Source organism: Gymnogyps californianus, chromosome 4 (assembly GCF_018139145.2).
Source record: "Gymnogyps californianus isolate 813 chromosome 4, ASM1813914v2, whole genome shotgun sequence".
In the NCBI taxonomy this organism is placed as follows: Eukaryota; Metazoa; Chordata; class Aves; order Accipitriformes; family Cathartidae; genus Gymnogyps; species Gymnogyps californianus.
In genome coordinates, this window is record NC_059474.1 from 77,700,415 (window position 1) to 77,727,513 (window position 27,099).

A 27,099-nucleotide genomic window follows, 5' to 3' on the forward strand; every position below is an offset into this window, starting at 1 on the left:
TCAAAACAAAAACTACGTACTTGCCCTCCTTTCACTTGTTTTTCAGGAAACCACATTTTCAGACTTCCTGTAGCTGACACTGCCTGGGTAAGTCAGGTTGTGTTGTATCACAGCCCACAGCATATGACAAAATTTGAGCTTCCCACAGTGATGCACCACAATGTATCAGGTGAGAAAGTCAAACTAGAAAATGAAGAGGAGCTTTGATTTGTTTCAGTTTTTTCCTTCCTGGCATGACCTACAGTTAAACAAACTGGCTGCCAAGGGAAATAGGAAAGGGATGCTCTGAGCTTAACTATGTGGTTAGCACATTACATCTTTCTAGGAGTTAATATACAAAGCTAAATCCGAAAGATAGATTTGGGCATCTCTCTCTCTCTCTCTAGTAACACCAACTGCCTTCAAGCCCTGACCTAGCTAATCCTAATCCTGCAGGTCTCTAGATTTTCAGCAGCAGATATATTCAGAATTTAAGTCCTAAGACACCAATTTTCTCAGCTCCTTTTTTCTTCTGATGGAATTTTCAGGCTAACTTTTCTTCTGCCTACTGCACTTGTAAGCCTTGCTCCAGAAAACACATTGGCTGTGATCACAAGATAAGATCTAGCCCCAGGAAACTTTCAGAAAGACTTCTTGGCAGCAGGTAGGTAGAGCAGGCAGCCCCAGCATAGCCAACAGCAGTATTCATACAGTTTCCATATCCCAAAAGACTGATGATAGGGGAAGAAGAGTATAAACAACAGGGCAAGAGAAGAAAGATGAGGTGAGAAATTTGTATTCCAAACGTTCACTGCAGCAAGGAGCTGGTGTCCCCCTCCAGACAGCTAAGTGTCCTAGACACCAGACCAGAGAACAACTATATCTCTTTAGCTTCCCAAATGCTTGATTAAGAACAGTAGAACAATCTCCAAAAGAACAAACCCAGGAAACTCACACTCCCCAACAGTCTGTAGGTGAAGATATAAGCCAACACCACCCCATATTCCTGAATCTGTAAGCAACCCTGCATTCTGATCTGTTCATCCTACCTTAACAGCCAAAGCCCGTCCATTACCATGCAAATGCAACTCTAAACAATTATTTTATTGCACATAATTTTAGCAGAAACATCCAACTAATAGATTCATCCCATTATTAGAGACAGCTTGAGATAGTGAACTAATCATTATCCCAGGATGTTGAGGGGGGAGACAGCAAATCTAATCAAGTCACCACAGAATTTAATCACCTGGAATCCCAATTTACAATTAAAAGCTTTGAGAATCATCTCCTGACAGCCATTTTTCTACCTTTCAAGCAATAACAATACATCACGTTATACACATACTCAAATTATTGTCTCACTCCTCTACAGATTTATACGGTCATCAACACTGTTTTCTCCCCAGAAGGGGTGACGAATGAGAGAGACAATTCAGAATCCTTTCACACTTACAGTCTGATGTCCACACACTCGTAAGAGTGTTAGATAATAAAGGGGGTTGTGACAAAGGGATTCTAGCCAGACATCACTAAGTTAGCTTTCATTTATCTGCATATTCCATTCTTATTAATTACTCTACTGTAAGAGTCAGATTGTTCGAGGTCAGTGCTGTTTCAATACTCACATTCTGCACCTGGAACAGATGCTCTCTACCTGGTCATTAATTGCTCTCTCCCTGCTGGTTAATAACACTACTTATCTAGGCCTTGTCTCCAACACACCAGTAGAGTTGTTCCATTTCTTTTTGTATCCTTTCATTTGCCAAAAAGCCACCCATGCAAGTTAAAGCTTTCGCTACACCTATGTACTATACAGCTTAATAGCTATTAAACGGGCTTCACCCATTGCTCTGCACTTTTCACTAACATGCACATCGTGGAACAAATAATCTGCTCCTTCACTTAGGAATCCTTTGGTTCAATACACAAAAAAAAAAAAAAAAAAAAAAGACATTCCTTGTAAAATCTAGACCATAAAGGGCAAAAGCAATGCAAGGAAAAATAAGCTTTTCTTCTGTTTGTGCAGCTATCTGCTGCATAAAGCCAGAATGCTTGACCGGAGCTGGAGAGAAACACTGTTGTGGCACACAAAGCAATTCAGCTTCCCGACTAGTTCAGTCCTGCTTGGTTCTACCCTGTTGTGTTCATGGATTCCTACAAAGTGAAAGACGCAAAACTCCTTTGTGCAGATACTCAGGCTGGACCAACACAGCGAGAGAAGAGAGGTAAGTGCTCTCCTCTTTCCCTCGATTCAGACAGCCACTCTCTCCTTTCTTACCTTGCTCCTCCCTTCCTCACATATTTCTCCAAAGTAACTGCTGGGATATACAGCAGAATTTTGTTTAAACCTTTCTAACACCACGACTGTTAGAACGACTTAGGTAGCAAAATTATTACGCCTACGTGCTTTAGGAGGAGACAGGATAAATTCTTGCTTTGCTATATGATTTATTTGAACGGTAGCAGACCTGGAAAAAATTTTAAGAGGTAACATGGGCAGACATTATACACACAGGCACTTCAAAAAACTAATAGTACAACATTAAACAAACATGGCAAAGCGCACATTTGTCTTCATATAAGGACTCAGTTGTGTATCTTTCCTCACCCACATCTCACTGGCCTCAAACTGATCGCCACTAGCATAATCATGGGCATTACAGTTTGCCATGCAGGATATGCTTCAAAATTCCAGAATTAGTTTGAAACACTACAGCTCCATTTCTTTCAGCACATGAAATATTAGCAGTCAAGCCGCTCTTAGCACTGAATAAAATGCATAAGGCACTTGGCTTTTGTTAACAATGCTTATTTTGGATATGCAACTCAAGCAATGGTTTGGATCTAAATTCACAGTAATCCTCACTACAAAACTAGGCTTAAAGAAGTTACTGAAGTCCAGATGCTAAAATAAAGCCTTCAGGAACAGCCCTGATTAGCTGGTGGGGTGTAAGTGCTCTGTCCTTGGAATAGCTTGGCAAGGAATTGTCGGAATTCCTCCCTCCTCTTTCCTGGGGGGACTGGATGCCATAACAGCTCTCAAGAGGATGACGCTCCCTTCCTTTTGCCTGCTCAGCTCCTGCGGAGAATGGGTCTGGTACGCTACGCGGGACAGCAAGGGGAAGCGGGGATGTAATCCTTGCTCTTCACTGGACACTGACACAATCCAAGCTCAAATTATTGACTTGTAACATTGCCGCAAAAGGAACCACTTGAATTTTTGCTGCGTTATAAGGCTTGTGCAAATGGCTGTTATTGAAGTGCATGGGGCCTTCAGTGTTCTGTGAAGCCAAAGATTTGAGAGGAGTCTCATACATCCGTCCCCATCCTCCACTACAAAACTGCTTTTTAAGGACAATGTATATCAGCACTCGCAGAAATCCACGTATGCAAATAACCAAAAAGGATCATGAAAAACCCTGAAAAACTACCTGACTTGTGGATTGCAGGGTTTGGGGGGGTGTAATAGCTTCTTGTTGAACAAGTTAGGAACTTCTCCCCTCCTCCTCCCCCAGCATGTCACAGACTTTCATCATCCAGTGACAGCTGGTATCATCTTTTTCTTTTGGCACCCACTGTTTTAGGTACTGGAACGTGAAGTATGGTTTACCCAAAGCTTTGGCATCACAGCTGTAACTTCAGAACAGAGATGATGAACTTAAAGCACAGAACAAGGAGCACTTGTACAGCTTTATCTTGTTCTGACACCACACAGACAGAGCCTGACAGTACTGGTCTTCTCAGGCTAATCAGTACAACCTTTGGCTCAAGTCCACAGGCGTTTGCTCATACAAGCAACCTTACGGGGTTACACACCACTGGCTACACACTAGGGTCCTTTGATTACAGTGCCGCATTCACCTCCGCACCGTGCATCTCACAAAGCATACAGTAGAAGTAGAAAAGATTAGAGAAAAAGGCGACGTGAAAAGTACCAGGTAGAGGACAACTTCTGGACAAGAAGAAACTAAATAAATTAGGACATGCCAGCTGGCTAAGAGAAGACAGAATCAACATCTAGAAAACAATGAATGGAATGATGTGGTAAAAAAGGGAATTATTTACTGTATCTAATAAAGGAAGCCAGGGAGCCTGTTTTTAAACTGGCAGCAATTTAGAAACAAAGGGAAGTGCTTTTTCATATAACAATTACAGTGTGGAACTCAGTGCCCGCAGGGGCTGGTCGAGGCAAAGAAGCACATCGGTTCAAATGGAGATCAGAGAAATGGATGACGAATACATCCAGCAGCGGCTATCAAGCACGATGGTCTGAATACAAACGTCAGACTAGGAAGCTGCTATACAACTCTCTGTCAGAAGCTGAAAAGATACAGCAGGGGAAAGATCATTTCAAATATATACCCCTTTTCTCAGGCTCTTTCCCAATCCCTCTCACACCGGCCTCTGCTGGAGACAGGATACTTGGTCACAATAACCTTTGATCTAATCTAGTGTGACAGTTGCTCTGTTCTCATAAATTTCACTATTTGAGTAAGACTCATGCTGAACTTCACAGATCACTGAATCATTTTCAACGTTTATTGTTACAGTGAGCAACAGGACACGTTCCTTCTTTCACGATTTCTTGTTTTCTACAGATGATCTCAAAGTACAAAACCAACTCCCTCTGCACAATTCACATTCAAGCAAATATTATGGTGACCAAAGAAAACCTCTTGAATATTATTCTAGTTTCACATATCAACAATGAAGACACAAAGGACTATATTGAAAACTTCCTAATGTGATCTAGTGAGCCCTACATCTTCCTCAGTAGTTAGGTTGCAGTTTCAGTGTATTAACCCATTACAGATAGTCAGTGTAACATCTTTGGTGCTTCTCTTGGCCAGGAAGCTACTTAGCAACACAGCTGCACAAATTTTGCTGCAATCCTCCAGGTTTATGAGGAGTTATTTCATTTGAACATGGCATGCTCCTTTTGTTTACCTGCTGTTTGGTCTCATGATGCAACCCGACATTCTTCAATCACTTCACAGTGCTTGTAACATAGCCAGAGGCTTTATTACCCACAGGAGATTGTGGTTTTAACAAATTTGTGCAGCCAGCCTCTGGTGAATTATTCTCACACACAATTAATAAAAGAAAAAAAAAGAAAAAAAAAAATCACAGACCAGGTTGCAGGTTTCTCCCTTCCACTCCACTCACATCCTTCAGGCCAAAAATCAAAACAGAGGGAGGCCAGTGCACTGCAGCTGGTTAAAGAGGAGGGCTGAGCATCCGGCAATGGAACACAGCTGCCTGCCACATGACACCCTGGTACCAGTGATGCACTACACCCGCGGGCAAATGAATTGCCACTGTAGATCATCTTGTGATTATTTGCTAGTCAATGCTTTCTCCCACTGCCCCCCTAGAGAATTTTTGACTAAACATCGGAAAAAAGGCACTAATCATGAATAATGCAATTCCAATTACAGTATTTGAAACATTCAGATCAAAAATATGTTCTCACTGTTTCCTTCAGCTTGCTGTTTAGGCAGTCCCATGTATGTCACCACAGTGGACACACTGTGGTGGATATGAAGTGATCAGCACAAGTATAAAGATCAGAATTAACTCCAAATTCCTCTGCTTTCAAGGAACTGTTTAGTTTAATGATTAAAACCTCATGAGTGCTTGGATTGTGTGAACACCTGTCAGTGCACTCTGGAAGAAAAGCTATTTGCTTACTTATTTATTTGAAAACTCTAGCTACATACAAGTCAAAAGAATTTTATTTGGTTTTCAAAACAGAGGCAAGATGACCGTTTCAGCTGAAAAGCGAAGCTTCAGTGCAAAATCAGCACACACATTTTCAGTACTTAGCTTTTGTTCATGTAAGTATTCACTTTCCTGTAGAGGTGCAGTTAGAACTGAGTAGCGCACCTTTAAATTTCCTACTGCTCTGCTTTTGTAGGTAGCTGTACTAATACCCCCATGCCCCTGCATATCTAGGAAGTCTACATACTTAAGCTGTAAAAAAAAAAGAGAATTAGGATTTTAAGCATTTAAGGCTGCCCTCACAACCTCAGCTCTGCCCTTACACAGCACATTTGCATTACTTTTTGCACAAATGTAGATTATTCAGTAATAAAAAGTGTTTGCCAAAGCCTTTTCCCCTCTTTGACAGTCACATCCAGGCAACTTTCTACCTAAAGCTCATTTTGACTCCAGATCTATTTTTCAAAAACGTCAAGAGCTTTTTTCAAACAGGCAAGAGAGGTCCATTTCCTCAACTCTCTCCAACACTTGTATCCCTGCTTGGAAAATAAATAAATAAGTTGTGACATGGCAGAGAACAAGCCAGGAAAATATCAGCCCAAAAGAGGCAAGTTTTGGAAAGCTGAAAAAAAAGGATTACAATAGGAATGCTTATATAATCTTAATTATAGAGGATGCTTCTTCCATAACCACAATGGCATACACATGGCCTACAACTGCATATGTTAGAGAGAACAGTAGCTAGTCTACTGGCTTCTCCCGGTGCTTACCTCCCTCTTACCACAGTTAACAGGGCAAAAGAAATTCGTTTGCATCCCCTCCCCCCAAAATGAAAAGGTTAACTATAATTCTAAGGGGAGATGAAAGTGTTATCACTACTACAGAAAGATATCAATCTAAATAACCCTCACACTCAGTAAATCAATAGAATTTTTCTGGTTGCATAAGAACAGCCGCACAGTGTTTGCATAGGGAAACAATCAATATGAATGTCATCCAAATACGGAACTGACAACAGCAGGGAATGTGATCTAAGGGAGGAGATGGGGGGAGGGAAGGGGGCTACACAAGAGGCAAAAAAAGGAAAGCATCAAAGGTGTTGGAGTCAGGAAAACCCTTCCAAGTTTCAGTGCCTCAGCAACCTCTCATTCGTATCTTGAGAAATGTCAGAAATCAGGAAATATTACTTCGGGTTGCATGCTTCTGTCCTGGCCTATCAAACACGCAGAGTAGTAACAGCAAATTACTGGAAACTGCACTTTGAACTTAGCCACTGGCAAGGATCCCAGTCAAACAGAAATGTAAAAGTTCCTTTCCTCCATGGGGCCTCTTGCATGGGGGTGTCCCCATAGACGTTCAATAGCTGGTTGCAACAGGTTGGAATGAGGCTCTGAGCCAGAAAAACAAGCCCTCACCAGTATTATTTCCTACTGCCTATGTTGTTTATTAAAAAGATATTTTGGCACATCACTCCCAGCTTTGTTGGGCTATATTAGAAGATCGAGGCCCATCGAGGAAAAACTGGCACCATTTTCACAAACTGTTTACTCCTCCTTTTCTTCCAGCATTCTGCCTCGTGCTTCCCTGTATGCATGACTATAGGTGTAACATACAGATATATTTAAAGAAGAATTAGAAACAGTCAGACTGGTTGCTAAGCAAAGGCTCTGTATTTCCTGTGAATAGAAAAGTAATTGGCCTCTAAACCCTGTCAATATTTCTAACATAGACAGAAGAAACAACATTTTTCTACATGGATTTTTACAACATGGTATTAAAAAAAAATCCTACAACAAAGTGTTCAGGAACAGTAACTTAATGTTATTAACAACCTAGAGAGTGCCCCGTGAGTGCAGAAAGGCATTGTAGATTTCCCTCTTCCGGAGGTGAAATGATCAAAAGATTGCCCTCTTTACAGTCTGTTATATTTCTGTCTAAGAAAACCCAATTTGCACAAGCAAATAAACTAGCTCATTATAAAACTAAGGGGTCAACCTGAGTCAGATAAACTCGAAAGTCAGACAGCTGAAGAAACAAACTTTTATTTAAGCCACAGCACAGGTGATCCTAGGAGGAAATGGTAAATCCCCATAGAGCCACAGCTTCCACATTGGGCAATAGAGCACGAGGAATGGAGGTGTGGGGAGAGAGTATTTTGCAATTTTCTAAAGGCACACAGCTCACCACACGTTTAATTGGAAACAACAGATCCCAGCTTTGCATTTGAAGGGGGGGAAAAAGCAAAGAGAAAAATCAAACATTGCAGTCACAATGCAGCAAGTCAGATGTTATTGCTCATACCTCACCATGTTTCTTAGCCCTACAAATCATAATGTGTAATCAGCTTCTTGCCTTTTTTTTTTTTTTAAAAAGAGACCAAGATTTCTTCTTATTCCTTCCCCTCCAGGGGAAAACACAAACAAACAAACAACCCACCTTGCTCTGCTTTTGGAGATTCAAAAGGAAAGGAAAAAAAAAAAAAGGGGGGGCAAGAAAAGGACCATAGGAAGGATCACAGCATTTGCCAGGTACTCAGTTTCTGCATTTACATGTCTACCTTGGTCTTTTTGCCCCCCCCCCTCGTAATTGACAGCAACTTCTGCCCTAAGTATATCTACACATACTCCTCCCCATGATCATCCTGAACTTAGGGCTAATCACTCCTCCTACATATACCACCCTAGTAAGCAATACACCATCAGTCAGGTCTATAGCTGCTGAGCACAGATTCCATGTTTCCCTTACTGATGAAAGGGAAAAAACCTGACTACATCAGGACTAGTGAAGAGGAATGATTAAAAAAAAAAAAGCCTGAATATCTTACCAAGCATCTTGAAAATAATTTTTTTTCCAGTAAGTTTAAATATAACCTTCCTGGTGGCCAATCAATAATGTTTTGTCCATTTTATAAAACTGGCGTGCATTTCATTTTCAAAAAGATAGAAACTTGTATAAGAAAATAATACACTGAACCTCACAGATGTTTCTGTAGAGGTTCCAGATCAATAAATCCTGCTTCCAATGAGACTTGCAAAGGCACATATCCAGACCTTATGAAAATAAAAAGTATTTATGACAACTTCAGCCTGTTATTGTATGTTGTAAGGACAGCAGCATTTATGCTGTACTCTAAGCCTCTCTTTTTTTTTTTTTTTTTTTAAAAACACACCACACCCCCCCAGTGGAGTTGCAATGCAGGTTGCTACAAGAGAGATTTACCCCATTGCACTGTCTTCTATGGAAACCTAATCATTGTTTAACGTAAAATTTGCCACAACTTCAGTGGGAGAAAGTACTTTACTGTGTATTAACATGTAGTCTAATTTTGGTCTAAAAATAAATCTGTTTCTTCTGCACTTGCAAACTCAATACGTGGAAAAAAATGTAACATTTGAACTACCACAGATGTTTCTGTAGAAAAACATTAGATCCCCAGTCTATGACACTAAATGTTATTCCATGACACTGGCTCAAACAAAACAATGTCATATATCAAAATAAGGCTAAATATTTTGTAATGCCTGTACAGTAGAGGACAGAAAAGTTTAGACATTTTATAAATAAATAAATAAATTGAGCCATTTACTGGTCTTCTTGAATGCAAGAAATATGCCACAGCTGGCAGTAACATGCCTTGTCTCAAGTGTTAGCCATGCTAGCGCTCTGTTTCCCTTATTCTTCTGCATACATTTGATTCAAGTACAACGAGGAACTACGATTTGGAGCATGCTTTTGTACCTGTGTGCAATCCAAAATCTTTGATACGATATGCAATTATGGCATCTAATAGGCTTTTAATTTCACTGAGTGCTGTCTCATGCATAAAGTTTTGCTATTAATTTTCACATTACACACCAGCGAATTGTATTCTGTGCTGTATTCTCAAGAAGGGCTCTTAGTAGTTAACGCTAGTTTGGGGTTTGCTTGTTTTTAAACTATACTACTAGTTCGCATTAAATGATGTGGATTTATTGACAATAAACCCATAAAGCAAAAACTGAAAACTGAGCTATTCCTACAGTGCTGAATTATGTTGTTATCTCATGAATCAGACCTGGAGCTGCAGGTGAGCAGGTTAAGTAGGAGGAGTAAACAGGAATTCAGTGAAGCACAGTTTTACTAAAAAAAGTTTTAAAGTGTTACCCACCTTCTGCACTGCTTGGACTTCATGGATCACTGAATTTATGCCAGGGAGTAATATTAGATGTCAACACAAATTCCACCATTTAGCTCATTGCAACACACAGTAGTTGAGAAGTTACAGCTGACATATCATCAAATGAGAAAATCCACTGAAATCGGGAGCAAGATTTGTTCTAGAGGATGAAAGAAGAAACAAATTACCATAAAAAAAAGAAAAAAGGAAAGTTAGGCCACTATCAGAAACTGTGTTAGTAAACATTTTTGATTACTAATAATATCAGGGTAGTGACTTGGCACTTTCATCATGGAGACTGTACTATGTGCAGCATGCAAGCACATAACTGGTTTTGAGTTTTTTTCGCTTGTTTTTTCCCCCTTTAAAAAAAAAACCAACAAAAAACCCTCATGCTGAGATTAAAAGGACAGAGCAGAGTGGGTAAGCAATATTAAATCAAGGGCTTGATAGAAGTTGCTGTCATGATCTTGTTATATTCTCTGCCCTGCCCAGCTCAGATTTGGGAGGACTCATTTGTTAATACTACCTTAGCTTTGCCCCCTTTTTATTTATAGCACTGGTTATTCTACTGTTGTATTTTAGAATATTTACCAGACTAAGGTTTCCTTGCCCACCACAACGTTTCATTTCCTACCATCAAAACTAGGTCTGACTCCATGTACAAACGTGCCTATTGCCCGTGTACTTTTTCTGGGGTTTTTTAGTTCTGTTTAAGTACTACATATATATCTCACTTGTCCCCTAATTTCCTGAATATGATATATATGGCAACACAGGCCTACACTAAAGCTACAGCAGCTTTGCTCTATCCTGTCAGAGGAATCAAGTTACCAGGAATGTTGATGGACTTCTAAGGAGTGGGTTAGGGGCGAAAGACAAATATGTTTAGTGAGACTTTTCCAGAGAACACATGCTGCCCTGAGACAAACACTTTAGTACGCAGCTGATTCTGTTTGTATAGACAATGAAAGGGAAAAAAAGGGAATGGTGTTTTTGTCTGAAAACTTCCATTCCTTGAACACAATATATAGCAGTAGAGCTGATTAAGAATCTCCCCAAAGCAAATATGGAAGAGCCATCCTAAATGCTGGAAAACTGTACATGGTAACAGCATGGACCATGCCACACGAGACTATTGGCTTCCCAATTATTTCACTTTTCATGCAAGGTCAAGAGACCAAATTCTGTTCTCAGCTGCACGGGTAAGCAGATAATGAGCACTGTAACACCACTGAGCTTGCTAGGACTAATCTCAGATCTATAAAGGGGAACAGGAGAGACTGATTCCCTTTCAGAAGGAAACACTCTCTTCTCCAGCAGCTGAGCAGGCTCTGTATGCTATGAAGCACGCCAAGAGGAATGGAACAAGAATACAGTCAAAAGGAAAAATAACTGTGGGGTGGGTGTGGGATGTAGAGAAGGTATAAAAATCACAGCTGATACCATTTCTCCCATACACTAATACCTTGAGGAGTTCAAAGGTTTTCCATGCCTATGGCATTTGGCAATTATAATCGCACAGTAAAATACCTAAGGTTAATGAGTAACCTCCAAAGGAAGTTACTTCACATAATGACAGCAATTTCTCTGAACTAAATGTTAATAATCAGGCCTGTAATACGGTGAGAAGGAAATAGTGGGCAATTGGCAAATGGAACCCTGTTACCTAGTAACAAGTCCTTGAGGTACGAGCCTAAAAAATTTGAGCAGGGAAAACATTTCCAGGCAGGCAGAGCAGCTTGACAAACAGAAAACATTTTGTAAAACCAGCAACTGTCCATGACATGGAAAGTGGAAGCAGGTGCGGCAAATTACTCGGTTAACAGGCAGTCTGAGGTAGAATAGCTAATGGCAAAGCAAAGGAAACACTGTCATGTAATCAGCAGCAAGAGCAGGGCAGCAAAGTTCACATTACTCTGCGCAAGCCATCGAGCAGCAGCACGGCGTTTACAGCAGCACTGAAGATAAACGGGAATCCTCTTCCTTACGCTTACATTGTTCATACTTAGCTCTCCTGCTCTTGTGCCCTTTTCCTGTCCACCAAGCGATAAGCAGAGCCCTGCCGTAACTCTAGGCACGGTATGTGCAAGCTGTGTGCAGTGCTGCTGGTGAACCAGTAATGCTGCTGAGTCAGCAAAAAACCACTCCCAGCTACCAGGTTAGAGAAACCATTGCAGAAAGGGTTTCAACACCTTTATTATAAATAGGGTAACGTGCTCTGATCCTAGTCGGCGTTATTGTAGTTTGCGATTAGGAAGAGCATCAGGATGATTGCCACACTCAAACGCACAAAACAGGATTTCCCAAATGTTCCTTTATAGCAACAAGCGTACTGTCAAAGCTGTCTTACAAATCCATTTCCTTTCAGTCACAGTTAAGGAAACCACGTATCCTCCTCATTCTCCATCTCATAAAATCCTTTTGACAGGTACAGGAACTGCACAGGAAAAAAATAAAAACTTTGTCCACCTCCTTCATGCATTTTTTTGTGATAAGCAAATGGCGTGTTGAATCTGTAAAGCTGCACAAACCAGCTCTTCGCAGAACATTAGCAAATCCCACGTAAGCCACAACTGAAAAACCATTTACTACAGCAGCCTTACCCTCCCAAACCCAGCCTTCCCCTGTTCTTTGCTGATATGCTCAAAAGCGTGTCCAGAACCACGCAAAGGCTTGGATTTGTATATTCGCTTAGGACTCTTGATCAGTAGCACCGATTCAAGCATCGTGAACAAACAACAGGGTAGTGAAAGATGCCTCATTCAATCCTACCTCATAATGTACAGAATATTTACTTCCAGAAGAAGCACATTTTCACTGTACTTATTAAAAAGAAACCATGTACGTACGTAATAGTCTCATTTTCAGCCCCTAAGTCCTATGCTGATTTTTTCCCCTAACATTTCCTGGGAATGAAGGTCTGTTTGGAGTTACTGGCCAGGCTGATATACCTTTATGTAACTCTTGCTGCCAGTGATAATTTCTAGAAAAAGCTGTGTGATAATGTTAATATTGCCAAAGTCTCTGCACAGAAGTGAACATGAGATGTTTTGTTTTATAAGAGGAAAAAATATATATTCCTGACTGAAATTGTTAATTGATTTACAACTAATGAGTGTGGCCAGTTTGTTTGTTTGCTTGTTTTAGTAAAATCTAATCAAAATTGGCCTCACCACATTTTCGTGGTGAAATAAAATCCCATTTCTGATTTTCCCCTTATCTTAAAAACAAACAAGGAAATTTGATTTTAAGATGTGATGTTAATGCAAAAGTAAATTTTATTTTTAAAATTCACAAAGGCCAGGAAATTCACAGTTAACCTTAGTTCTAACCTGTGAGCAAAACCAGCATTTTCATTTCATGATCACAATTCTGGACAATGTAAGACACTGTTCAGTGCTCTTATATTTGCATAAATTCAGATGCAAGATAATCCCTGCAGGAGATGACTCCAGGAAAAGAAGCCACACTGAAGCCAACACATCAACTGGGGAACTGGGGAAAGACGGGACCATTCTTGCTTGGGTGATACACCATATGCCACAGCATCCCCTGGCTCCCCTTGATTTCACTTCTTTCAGCAGAATTCCTTGCAAAAGAAAGTTTTACTTAACTTGAAATAATCATACCTTATAGCCTAAAGTTAGCAATAAGGCATAGCTAACTACTTAAATAATCCTGATACTGAAAACTTAGGATCAATCTGAATTTCAAATCCCTCTGTAAGAACATTTCTCAGGAGGAAACAGCTGGTTAGCTTTCAAGTGCTATGCCTACCACATATGCCCCTAATCAATCTGGTCTAATTTCACTAGCTTGAAATACTTAAATCAGCTATGTCTCCTCTTCATCATATTTGGAATGAGAAGAGAGCTAGAGAGAAGTGACAAAAAAAACCATCCTCAGCAAAAGTCACATTAAAGCCTTTTTAAACTACCAGATCTTGTAGACGTACAAAGAAGGAAGATCAAATTTAGCAGAACTCTATGTTCTAACTAGTTTCCACTATCAGAAAGAGAATACATTTGCTCATTTAGACACAAAAGCATATTCCCTAAATCATGAAGCTACAGGCACAGCTACATGGATTGCTAAACAACGTGGGCCAAGTCTCACAGTAGCGCAGCGATGTTGCTTGTAACACTTGAGCAGGTTCACTTTGTTATTTTATCCTGTGTCAGCAAGCCGTATGACATATATGAGCAGGATGTTATTTGGTGAACAAAAGCCACTAGTGACCAAAAGCACACAGGTAAAGCATCAGCTATAAAACCAGAGAATGACACATACAGAAATAATTACAGATTTGGCATTTGCCATTTTTCAGATATCTGACTCCAGGAACAGAGAAGCTGACTGCTTTCCAGGAACAGTCAAGTACCCCACCTTCAGCCCCTTTACAGCACCCAAAAACAGCAGCAATCAGAACCACAAAGTGCATTCTAACTTGTTCTGATAGAAGCCAATATTCAGCATTGCACAATTAGGGTATTTGCTTTCAAGGAAGGCAAGGGAATGGGCAAGAATAAGGCGAGCCTCATATGGCCCATGAGCAAGCAGTGTACTTCACGTGCCAGGGCTACACTGAGGCATCTGGCAGCAGGGCTAGATTGGCACCGGGGTGACTGGGCAATCAGAGCCTGCGCCCGTGAAAGGCGGCAAGACAGCGGGAGCTACTTAAGCCAACGCCACTAGGTCATCCTGGGACACGGCCACATACGCAGCTTTGTTCCTTTCCATAATGGCCGGAGCAACGAAGCTCCTGTGGAGCTGCTGGCAACGCCACCTGCGAGCCATTCCTGGAACGCCGGCTCTGAGGTGCGCAGTTTGTAGCCCGAGGCATCTGGCAACATCTCGGCTTTGGCAGGCAGCTTGCAAGGTCAGGAAAGCTGGCTGCCCCTCACCTAGAGTCTCACCCAGGGCAGACTCAAGTAGCTGGGGGGCCCTGGCTGCAGATAGTCTCACTTTGTTTTTTCACAGTCGAATTCACAAGATGCATAGCCGTTCAGAAAAGGAAAATGAGGTCATTGATTTTTACTTATTTGTTTAACAATAACCAAAGGCTGCTGCTAAAAACCTTTCCTCCCTCTAGTATGTGCCCTTAGAAGACCTTCACCCTGGAGGCTGACAATAAAGATTTTTCAGTCAAACTAGACACTGGACTCATCGTCTGCACCTCGGCCTGATCCTGCCTTTGCGTATACTGCTTTTACAGTAGAAGAACTCTTATCAACAACCAATCATCTCAAGTGACTCATTTTACACTTGTGCTAGGGAGATCAGAAGGAAGCCTCGTGACTTATAATCCATAGTTAAAACTGCAAGAGCATAAAGACAAGTTATCTGACAAAATGAAAGTTAAATAAATACGGGTGCCTTGTGGTTGCTACTTGCTGATCTGGCAACAGTTGTTAGTCATTTCATCAGAAGGCCCATCTGCAAGGATCTAAGAGTCAAAAGCTTTGATTGTCTGCCCTTTATGTTGTCTGGCTCCTCTTCACTCATTCTCAGGAGCCAATGAAGGCTCAGAGTAGTAACAGAAACCTATCCAAGCCGTGCTGTTCTGCAGATGTTCAAAAGATAAATGCACAAACTGTGAAGGAGCTCACTCAATACACGGCAAACGTTTTGATTAACCGTCCTAACTGGAAGTCATAGACCCTTGGCTCTCCTAGCACATGTTTTGGCCTTTAAGAAAGGATGTTTGTAATGGGGTTTTCTGCAAGTGTCTGTCATTCTGAGATAGCGTAGAGCCAGGCTCAGCCCACTGCTCTGCAATGGGAGAAGGCTGCACTGTAGTGGAACTGATGTGGTTGTGCTGTAGGGAGAAATGGGAATCAGATCCCTTTCAGGGAGGCAGCGTGAGGACCCCGGGAAGCTGCATCCACCACTGGGCTCAAGTCAGCTTCTGGGGAGCAGCTCCACAGTCACTCCACAACTTCAAAGGAATTCCGCCTCCTTGCTTCAGTCTGCCCAGTGGCCTGGATACGGGGGTCAGGCATACAACCCTGGGTTTGGCCCGTTGGGAATTACAAGCGGAAAGAACCCCGGGGAACAAGTGGAGCATGAGGCGGCACACGGGACTTTCTTCACAGCACACTGGGGGTTGGAGTTTTGCAGGAAGTCAAGCGGCATGATGGTTACTTCTTCTCAGCCTTAAAATCCAGGACCATACCTGCTATGAGGGATTTTGTGCTAAAAGAGAGAAACCGGTATCATGTCCGTAAAATACCTTCACAAGTCCAGAAGTGAAACCACCCCATGCAGTGAGTGGCTTGCACGAGGAAAAGATCACATCTACATATGCAACTTAGATGCTTGCTGCTGAACTTGCGTGTCTCAAATTTCCTGTACTGAACAATATAGGAGAGCCCCAGAGACACACTAAGCATTGCAAGGGGTGTTAGCACAAACCGCCAGAAAGCAAAAGAAATTCAAATTCAAGGCTGAAGCGCTTTCCTTACCTCATCCCATTGTACTTAGTTATTTCAGCACATAATTGCTAACATCCTTCATTGATCTGAAATTCCTGTGGATACAATAAGACCAGCCACGGATGGATGCTAGCCTTCACTCTGAGTTTACATGCCTTTGTTACAGCCCCTAGGCTCAAAAATGTATAAAGCTTTCAAAGTGTCAGTGACCTAAATACATTTCTGAAAGCCCCGAGCGCATTTGTGGGCACCCCTCATGATGCACACAGCCCATTTCCTGCAACCACACCGAAAGGCTTAGGCTCCCCTGTACACAACAGCTCCTCTTCCTAGCCCTGTTTATTTGTCCTTTTTCCACTTACAGTCATAAAATCATTTCCTCTTCCTCCTGAGCTCCACATTAGCTATGATGAACTGCCACAGGGCATCCCACTTTTAAACTCTCTGTGCAACCCCATCTGAGGAGGTTGGTGTCAATGCTTGGAGATAAATATTCACTGGAGCATAAAGGTTTTATTATTCTGAGAGTGGGGACAGGTGTATAGGTGATTTTTTTCACCCCCAAGGTAAAAGGGAGCTATTGAGATTACTGTAACACACAAGAGCATAATGTAAAAGTATTGTTATGTAAGAAAGAGGAACTAATTGGGAGATGCCTATGAAATTTTTATATATTGATATATTTTATATAAATATATCAATATATCTATATATTTTATATCTAGATATGAATACTTTCCATTAGTAAGAGGAAAGATTAAATAATAACAGATTTCTCACACCTTTAAAAGAATTATAAGCAACCTTTTTTTTATTTCAGTAGCCCACTTTTAAGTGCTAACGTAGTGCAAATTATTTGAACTCATGTACAAAATACACTCCAAGGCAGCCTTTACGATTATTTCTAATGGTTCAGTAGAAACATATGATCTATTTAGCCTGCGTTTGAAAATGTTCAGTCTCAACCCATATATCAGAAGCATGCCACCCTCAAGGTGAGAAAAATATTTTAAGGTTTTCCTGTCGCTTTCCAAAAACAGCTCAGAAGACATCGGTGAAAGCAGCACAAAAATGATGGTCTGCAGTTTGTTTGAGAGAGCAATAAGATATAGAAGAGAAAGGGGAAAAAGCTATGTGGAAACAACAGGTCCTCCTTCCTGTATGCAGAATCAACAAGTTTTGTTAAGATGAGAGTCCTTAATGGACAAATACATCCAAGACTCTAGCAAATCTACAATCCAGATAAGTAAGGTAAAGCTAAAACAGACCAAACATCCGATTTTCACGGACATTGTGAGATCCTCATTTTAAATAGCTGCTCACCCCCTCCCTCCCCTAGAATCAGTCTTGGATATTTTAAAAATGGCTCTCTAAACATAGATTTATCTAAACTGTGATGGTCCCTACAGTGAGCAAAAATGCTGGAAAAGCACAGGGTTATTCCAGAACTAGTTTTTGAGATGTTACAGTGACTTTTTAGTATCCACCTCAGCCTCCTTTTGGTTTTCAAATATTAATGACCAAGATACAAGATTCCCCTGCTAAACACAGCTTCACTAAAACTCCTGTTTTCTTTTCACACATCAGCACTTTTTGGGGGAGGGACACAGCTCAAACCCAGGCTGCCTCCTGGCTAAGTGCATTCGGCAGCAGCTGGGAAAATGGGTCACTTACTGACAGTTAACTGACCCCGTTTCAGGCTGAACCGCAGGATGTGTCCCAACATTTGGGGAATCGCCGGGTTTATTTGCGGTCAGGGAGGTGAGGGTTATCAGCACAGCTGGGACCGGCAACGACCCGAACCTGCAGCAGGGCAACTTTGTGAGCATAGGAAATGCTCCAGCAGCCCTGTCCGGTCTCTCCCCACTCCTTCTTACAAGGCTATGGCAAGGCAAGGTGTAAAACCTTCTTAACTTACCACAAAGCAACATCAACCAAGCCCTCAGTTGCATCACCCAGCTGGAAACATTACAGGCAAGGCCCAGGGCACCGTCCTTCCCACAGGGCCAGCCAAAGAGGCTGCCCACGTCACCACAGCCCTCTCTGGCCTTCAGCCACGTCCTCAGGACACCACCAACACCTGCGCCTTCACGGCACGAGAGACAATGCTGCAACCAAGCACACAGGGCTTTTCATGGCTCATGGCAGCAGTGAATTGCCTCCCAGTCCGGCCCCAGGGGAGCAGGCCGCTGAGAAAAGCCTATTTCCATGCATTTTAAGCAAAGGGGTTCAGCACCATCTGGCCCTGCCTGGGGTACCTCAGGTCGAGGGGGCTTGTGAGGGACCTCACGGGCGGGAAGGGGCCGCCGCTGCAGGCGCCCCCCCCCCCCCCCGCCATTTCCCGTCCCGCGGCCTCGCCTGCCCGCCGCCTGCAGCCTTGACCCGGGAGGGCGCCGACAGAGCGGGGTGGAGAGGGGGGACACACACCGAGTCAACAGGCAGCTCCCATTGAGATGCAAATGGCGCCGCGGCCGCCAGTGCCCGTAACCATCGTCCTCCCCCGCCGCCTCCGCACAGCCCGGCGCACCGCCGGGCCAGGGGCGCCGGGAGGGGAGGCGGGCGGGAAAGGGCTTTCTGCTATAAGGTCTTCCTATCTCCGGCTTATTCATTCAGTGCCACTGCGCGCCTCGCCGTGCCTAGCTGGCTCTGCGGTGATCCTTCCCAGCTGTACTCATGCGTGTGGCACGGCGGGGCACCCGTGCGACTGTAAGGTCCAGTTTTACAGCGTGTCTCAAGCCTTGGATCACGAGTAAATTTTAAAACACAAGGTCTACAGGCTGGCTCCCGAGTACCAGTTGAACCACGCATCCACTAGGTCCAGCTGGAGAAAAAAAATAAGTAAAAATGAAAGAGAAACCTGTATCTTATCTTCCTCTGGCCTTGCTTTCCCTCTCACAGTGAGAAGCCCTCCGCGGGTGAGGTGGTGTTGCACCCTGCATAAAGCGGGCAGACCCAAATGCAGCCAGCTGACTCAGTTTTATATTATCTCAATACCCAATATCTTTACTATTGTCATCGTTATTCTAAGAACTGGGGACAAAAATGTCTATCCAAGAGGCTGATGGGTGCTTTGGCACACCTAGACAGTGCCGGGGCTCCATTCCAGCCACGCATGTCATCAGCCACATGGAAATGTTTTTCCTACTGATTTCTGTGGACTTACCACATCAGCCCACAATTTCACACAGATAAATTCTTGTACCCACAGTGGCACTATAAGTAGCATTAAGACCTTATTGCCACAAAAGGAAGTTTTACCATGAAAGCAAACAACCCTTAAAAAAACAAAACGCAATTCAAACATCCGGAGATCATCGCTTAATGGCGCACAACCAATGTCACACATGTCCACACTGTGCTGCAGTCTGTTATATTGGTTTATGTCCCCAGTGACTCACAACATCTTTTCAGTCTGATCAGCATGCCAGGAGCTGTTTTATGGGAGATGTCGGCGATTTTCACCATCTTTCTTCCCTCTTTTCCCTTCTCCCCCTTCCCCACCCTCCCCCAAAGAGCCAACTTTCACACAAAACCCACTTTTTCAGGTCATTCTGAAGAAGATGCTGTTTTGACAGCGTCGTGCATTTTCCTTCTTGCAAATTCTGTGGAAGCCCTGCCTAAGAAAGTGATATATGGCCAGAAAGAGACCCTCACCCTCAAGCCTAATTAGAAGCCTTCACTGTTCAGCAGGGTTTCAAGAGGACAGAAGCCCGAGGCAGCTGGATGGGAATACGAACCATACCGTGCTCAAACAGCTTTCTCATATTCATTCAGTGACCAAGATCCATCTGTTTATCATCAGCTGCAATACAGTCGGAGACAAAGTGCATTGTTAATAGGGTGTGTTTGAGAGAAAAGTCACAGGGAAGTGCCCTAAACTAAGTGATTTCTGAAAGTAATGGCTATAGAACATATACCACACAGTAGCGCTGCTCTAATGGATATTTTTCTTCAGTCATCGCCATTAACTGTGTGTTTTTGCTGGCAAGATTCAAAAACAAAACAGAAGGGGTGGCAAAGCACCTTCTCTAGTTAAGAGATACTAGTTCCTAACACAATATTTTAAGGTTTGTAAAATGTGATGCACAAAGATGGCTGCAAAATAATAGTGATATTTAAGAATAGAGAAAGCAGAAAAATGATGAAGAGGATTTACCTAATTCAATTAAAGATGCAATCTTTCTTCTAGAGAAGGACAGATATTTTGGCCCCACGCAAAGATTTCAAACCTCTTTTTTACTTTATCATTTTAGCAGGTAAAAAATGAAATAAGTATTTAAATAACTAAAAGAGCATAGATGCATACACACGTACACCAAAATAACCGGGTAGAAACCTCATGAAAACATATCCGGGCCCATGCATGCATGCTCAAGGATTTGAAAAACTTGAATTCTAATTTTAATTCCTTTTTCTTGTAAGTAAAATAGGGTTTGCCATACATTATCAGAACAATAGTTCCTTTTGTCCATAAGCTTGTCTCTAACAGTAAACCCAGGACAGCGTTTCAGAGTATGGTGACTGTTCTTCAAGTAACAGTTTTGCAGTACCTTGCACCTATGATTACCTATACTAATTACCTATACTAATTCCAAAGCATTAATTAGCTTGAAGATCCTTCATCGCCCTTACTCAAGTTCCTCTGTCTAAAATATCAAGTCATATATTATCATAATATGCGATAGTTAGTCATATATTTAGTAGCTGGAGATTGTGCTTTTAGGCCATAATCCTATTCTGTTCAGCACTGTATGAAAAGGAGGAAGAACCAGGAGACCACACCACCACATGTCACTAAGGCACTGTGAAAATGCAGCTGAACTGTTGCCACTGAGGGATGCCCCACTCTGAAACAGCTTGGATATTAGGTCGATTGAGAGCCGCAGATTCTCTGCTGCTGAAAAAGCAGCAGTCAAAAAGTCAATGGCCACCTAAAATAAGTAAATATATATGTTTTTAAAATTACCAGCAACATCAGAGGATGTCAGAGTTCTTCCCACAGTCACCCGCCTGCATATAGCCACTGGACTTCTGTCGAGTAAGTATGGTGGGTGCACAGTGCCACTTGGGACATGGGATGAAAAGCTGGGCACCAGAGAAGCGGAAGCATGGTAACTGGGGGAGACTATGAAGCACACAAAACACAATCGAACGAGCAAGAGGCTTTTAGTCAGCTCTCCCCGAAGCCTCTGTAACTCGGAAATAGAGACATCTTGCAAGCAACTCACCCTTTAGTTTAAAATCAAAGGTTATAGGGTGAATTTTTTTTTCCTGTTGCCCTTGTTTCAGCTTTCAGAAATTTAACGATGTTCTACACTATCAAAGCATTCATTCATCATCTTGATTTCTTGCCCCTCCCATTGTAAATGCTATTCTACTACCTTTTACTAACTTACGTACAGTTGCCGTTCTTAGCAGGCTCATGAAAGTTGTCTGGAGGCACACAGACACTCTAGTAACTCAAGCAAATTATTTCATCTGGCACCAGAGATTTTATATGGATGCTTACTCTATAAAAGTTTGTACACTTATTTCATAAAAGATAACGATAATAAAACCTAGCAGTTTCCTTTTCTATACATGCATACAAATGAAAGATGGCTTTGTTTGCTAATAGAAGTTTGAATATCTGAGTTTGGAGTCAGGATAGAAATAAAAGCTCAGACTGCATTTTTTCCGACAGGACCTGAACCCGGAAGAATTACAGTAGTCTTGTGATAGAGCAAGGAGTTATGTAACACTTGCCATTGCTTTGTTATTATTTCTTGTCATTATTTCTAAGGATGATGTCACAGTTTGCTCTATGGACCTGTTCTGTGCACGAGGTGATCTACTCAGCAGGTTCAAGCTGCTATCTATTATTGGAACAGATGACCCCACCAAGAGAATCACTTTATTTCATAAATTCATGAAATTCAAAGCTAAATGGAATTATTGCATCACCTAAGATCCCATAGTCTGTACAAGAGGCCATTTAATAGCAGTTATCTCTCTGCTCATCCCAGCAGCTTGTGTTTGGTTTAAGCATCTCTTTCAAGTAGGCCTGCAGTCCTAACCTGAATAAATCAAGAGCTGGGGAATTTATCACTTTCCTTGGTAGTTTATTATAGTGGTTATTAAACCTCACTGCTAAAGATACATGCCTAACTCTGAGCTTTCTGGTTTCAAGTTCAGTCTTGTGACTCATCCTGCTAAATTACAGAGCCCTGTGGTACATATTTCCTCTCCACAAAGGTGCTTGAGCACGGTAATCGAGTCGCTCCTCAACCTTTTTTGTCATAAGCTAAATAGATTGAATTCTTGATCTCTTTTTCTCCGTGCAAAACTCAAGCCTTTGCACTAGCTCTCAAGCTTTCTACACTCTTCAGTCTTTTAACATCCTCTTAAAAGCACAGGCAGGCAGAGGGTATGCTGTACTCCAGCGCTGGTCTCACTGCTGTCTTGTTCTTGCATCAGGGATTACATTAACACTTTTGCCCTCTCTGAGCTCCAAATCCTTTCCCAGATATGTTTTACGGGATACAGGTCCCATTCAGGAGTCAAAACCTCAGGAACTTTTTGCTCCTAGGTGAATACTTTCTCGTTTGGGTACAGTAGGGCACATTTTGTTTGAATGGGACCAACTCCTTAAGCTATCCACATCACTCTGCGGGACAGCACTCCCTTTTCTGTTGCTTTCCTTTCACTTGTACACCCTTCTCACAGGTACTAAGGAAGGCCAAGGCTAACACCACACAGGTTAGATCTAACCAGGGGAGAAAGCGTATGCTACAGTGTGCCCAGGCATCAGTATCTCCACACCCCGTCCTACATTGGCCATGATGTGGCTGCCTCCTGGCCAGCACAACCAAGTTTCTCACCTGCACAAACCAAAGGACTGGTGAAGGAACACAGGAGGACACGGGAAAAGGAAGTAGATGCCCAGCCGCCACTTCGGCATGAGCTGAGGGCATGGCTGAAACGCGTGCCTGAATCCAGCACCTCGGCAGCACTGATGGGCTCCTGCTTTAATCGCAGCCCTCGAACAAGGAGCACGTGCAGATACCAGATAATCATCTCTTCCCTACTGTGGCAGGAGCTCTCACCATGCCTTGGGAAACCTGCGTGACTGCTGCCAGCCCTCTGCCTTCTCTCAGCTGAAGAGCTCCAGCATAAGTAGCAATGGAAAAATGAGTATGAAGTATCCCTGTTCATGCACGAGGGAGATGGGACTGACTCTGACTGACCGTAGTCATGCTCACCAGAGAGGCAGAAGACCTCTTTTTAGAAAAAGAGGTAGAGAACAGGCTTAGCATTTCTCCACAATCATTAGTCCCTACTTATTAGTCACAGTCCCCGTTAAAAGTGTGATGTGAAGGAATAGAAAAACACCACCTCGCTCCAACTAACACGTACAGGCATGAATCTGGCCCCAGACGTATCAATCCGTTAGGTTTATATATCTTGTGTTCTAATGACCAAGGAATCTTCACACCCCCTGTAACAGTACAATGCTGTACAGGTGTGGCATTGCCAAGGAAGGGGCTTTGAGCTCTCTTGCCATGAGTTTTGCCATAGATAGAGAAAAATACAGCAAAATAGGCAGAGCAGCGTTCTGCTTCAGCAAGGTGACGTGCAAAGAGCGCTAACACTATGCCCAGTCTTGCAGCAGGCCTTATTCGTGAGAGCAGGCTCATTAGCTTAGTCAGGGTGTGTCACAGGAGGAAGCAGAAGTGAAAGAAGCCAGGGCACTGTCAGTAAGTGTTGGTATCCTTTTGTGCTGAGGCGGGGGGGGTCTAGAGAGAGGGGAGAAGGAGGGAAGGAATAAGTCACCTTGAACAAGGTTTAGGCAACAAAATTTTTGCCTCATATTTTCTTGAGCTAAATGTTCTGGCCCAAAATCCAAACAAACAGTTCTAGCTACCCAGAAACAAATCCCAGCTGCAGAAAAGAAAAAAGAAAAAGAAAAAATAAAGGAGAATTCCCTCTTCATTTTGTGGAAGGCATTTAATTGGGACTTCTTTTTAAACAGACCACCCTTTACATCCCATTGCAAGAGTCTTGACACTTTTCCCTTCAGCTTCCACTTGAATTGCCACTGAAACCACCATTAAATGGCAGTGTACCCCAGATTAAAGGAAGTAATCTCTCATTTACTTCGTATTGCTTGACTTTGGGAGCAAAAGCACATTCTGACAGCTGTTTCCATTTCATTGTGCTTTTTTGTTTTTGAAAAAGAGACGACCATTTGTTTTCAATTTGTCTATAAATAATAGAGGAAAACACAGCTGAGGGGCCCAGTGTGATTTTTATAGAAAGTTCATTTTTAGAAATCTGATAAGCTTATAACCACATATGTTTGAAATCACCGTAATATAAAATACAGAAATTTAAAAAAAACCCTACTTGTCAAGCAATCTAATATTTATTTTATCTAGCATTTAGCAGCATTTGTCAAATATTGTGTGTTGGGGGCAACTTTGGACTTAGATTCTGAACGCGTGAAGAACTATCTTGCAGATCTTCAACAAGGTACTGACCTAGAAGACATTCCAACCCAGAAAACACTTAACACATAAGTAGCCCCTGTACAGTCAGAAGGCTTGCTTGCCTGGACAGAATTCAGGCACGATGATATGCCAGGACAGACGGCTATTGCTGCTAGCTTGAGAAATGAACAGAGACAGAATCTGCACTGCTGATCAGATATCTGCCACCAACTGTCTGCTGCAACTTCAAGGACTGTTTCAGTTTCTCCGTCTGGAAAACGGAATTAAGAGATTAGGACTTAACCTTTATGAGGTCAAAACTGTTGGGTTTTTCCCCTAGATTGAGAGTGACCTCACAAGCCAGCATGAGAATTAATTAGCTCACGTTTATCAAAATGAGTCACGAAGGCAATGGACTACACCTCAATTCTACTCAGACTGCTTTGGTACAGATCAGACCCAGCAGATTACCAACGCCATCATGAGGAAGCCTACACAAGCCCTGTTGATAGCCAGAGCACAACAGCAAACCCCCTAACTATTCTCCTTATTTCCTCAGAAAAACTGTATAAAAAAAAAAAACACGAGGGGAGTTATGCCATTACTGTACCAAGAGAAAATTCCCCAACCTGGAGTATTTTACCTGACCATTGAGGAGGATTTCTGATCTACAGGGCTGATCTATGGTACAGCAATCTAAGGAGGCTGGAGCAAAAGGGGGAGGGGGACAGATATGTAGCTCAACTGTAATAGTATGCCTTAGAATATTAAGTTCTCCCTTCCCAGTCCTAGTACTATAAAGATTGTTTATGATCCTAGTTCATCCTCTGTTTTCCTTAAATATAATCACTTTGTGTCATGCCCATGCCATTTAACTGATACATTGTTAAGCTTTATTCTAAACACGTGTTAAAGAATATTTCTGATCTGACTTGAATTTTTAACCTGAGTAGTTGAAGCCATTGGAAATGGTGTTCTTGGAGAAAGGCTGTTTTCAGCTTGCATCGTAGCTTGTGAAAGCTACAGGAAGCCATTAATAAACAACAAGGTTTTATTACAGAGCTCTGGCTGCTACCTTGTAAGGTTTCCACAGAATCAAAAATCCAGCCTGTTTGTATCAGCACAGTGCCTGGAAAAGATACAGCATGCAGCCTGGAGAGGCTCCTAAATTTTCACAGGAGAGGCTGCATTTCCTATATAAGGAAGCAGGCTCTGTGTTAAAGGAAAAGTTAGACCTACGGGAAGATGTGAGGACATGAGAACACTTCCTATCAGACCAGTTGGCTGGAGCCATCTGTCCAACGTGGGGAATACTCATAAGAGCTGATAGGAATGACCAGGCAGCAAAAAGACAAGTTCACCAAGGGGCTCAAGACAGTACAGCAATCATCTCTGTCCTTTTGTCAGTGTCAGAGTCCTCCTGTACGAGCAACCTGGGGTACAGAATAGCCCAGAGGCGGTTATTATGGAGTCTAACGGGAAGAAAATGGGACAGCAGCCACTGCTGGCTATGTAGGGTAAGCCCCGCTTACGTGCCTTTGAGAATTGCTGCTTCTTCTGTTTCTGTCTTAGTGACAAAAAGCCATAGGAAGACCTCACAAACTAACAAAGTGACATACAAAGATTCCTATTAAAAAGAATTTTTTTTTCCTAAAGTTTTAATGAGCCTGTGGCTGCCTAGTACACACAGTTAAGGTGTCTGTTCTCTCCCTATGGCCCATCTAGTTGGCCGTACGGATTGCAGATTATATCACATCTAGACTTTCGGAGAGACAGAAGGGGAATTACTGTGTCCACAGTCTTCTCAGACTTTCCTCCAGGTGCTGTGCTGGCAGCAGGCTCTACTGCTCCCCAGAGAGGCAAGCAATGCTCTTTACTGTAAAAATGTTAGTAGACAATAACTAGTCATTTCAAGAACATGTTCTGTTTTCAAATAAACACATGGAACAGGCTGCTTGATGAAACAAGACTTTTTTCACAAAGGAAACTCTGCACTGCTCTCACTGGACTTAGTCTTGACTGCACTTGCTTTGACATCAGCCAAAAGTAACTTCACTGAAACCCAAGGGGAGTATTTTAGCCAAGTGCATTAGGGCAGGTGGTTGCCTAAAGACCTCAGCTTTAGCCCCCAGTGATTTAGAAGCACTGAATTAAAAACCACCCCCCATAATCTCCGTTTTTATAATATATTGATTCACATTGCCCACATACACACCCTGGGAGGACATGACAGATTTGTTCCTGTCATCTTTTACCACTCCTTAAGGAAAATATGTAACCAGCATCCCACCTGTCACACACTGAGTCACCTCCCAGTTAAATACGTTTCTTATTT

At 42.4% G+C, this 27,099-nt stretch overlaps 1 long non-coding RNA gene across 2 annotated transcripts in view; it reads right to left on the reverse strand.

The window, feature by feature from the left end:
• The window catches only part of LOC127015770 (uncharacterized), a 272,322-nt gene that overhangs the window by 230,492 nt on the left and 14,731 nt on the right, over positions 1-27,099 (reverse strand). For both annotated transcript variants that reach the window (XR_007766374.1, XR_007766373.1), the window contains exon 2: positions 9,851-10,019. This is a non-coding gene — a long non-coding RNA (uncharacterized LOC127015770). The remainder of the gene's footprint in view (positions 1-9,850; positions 10,020-27,099) is intronic.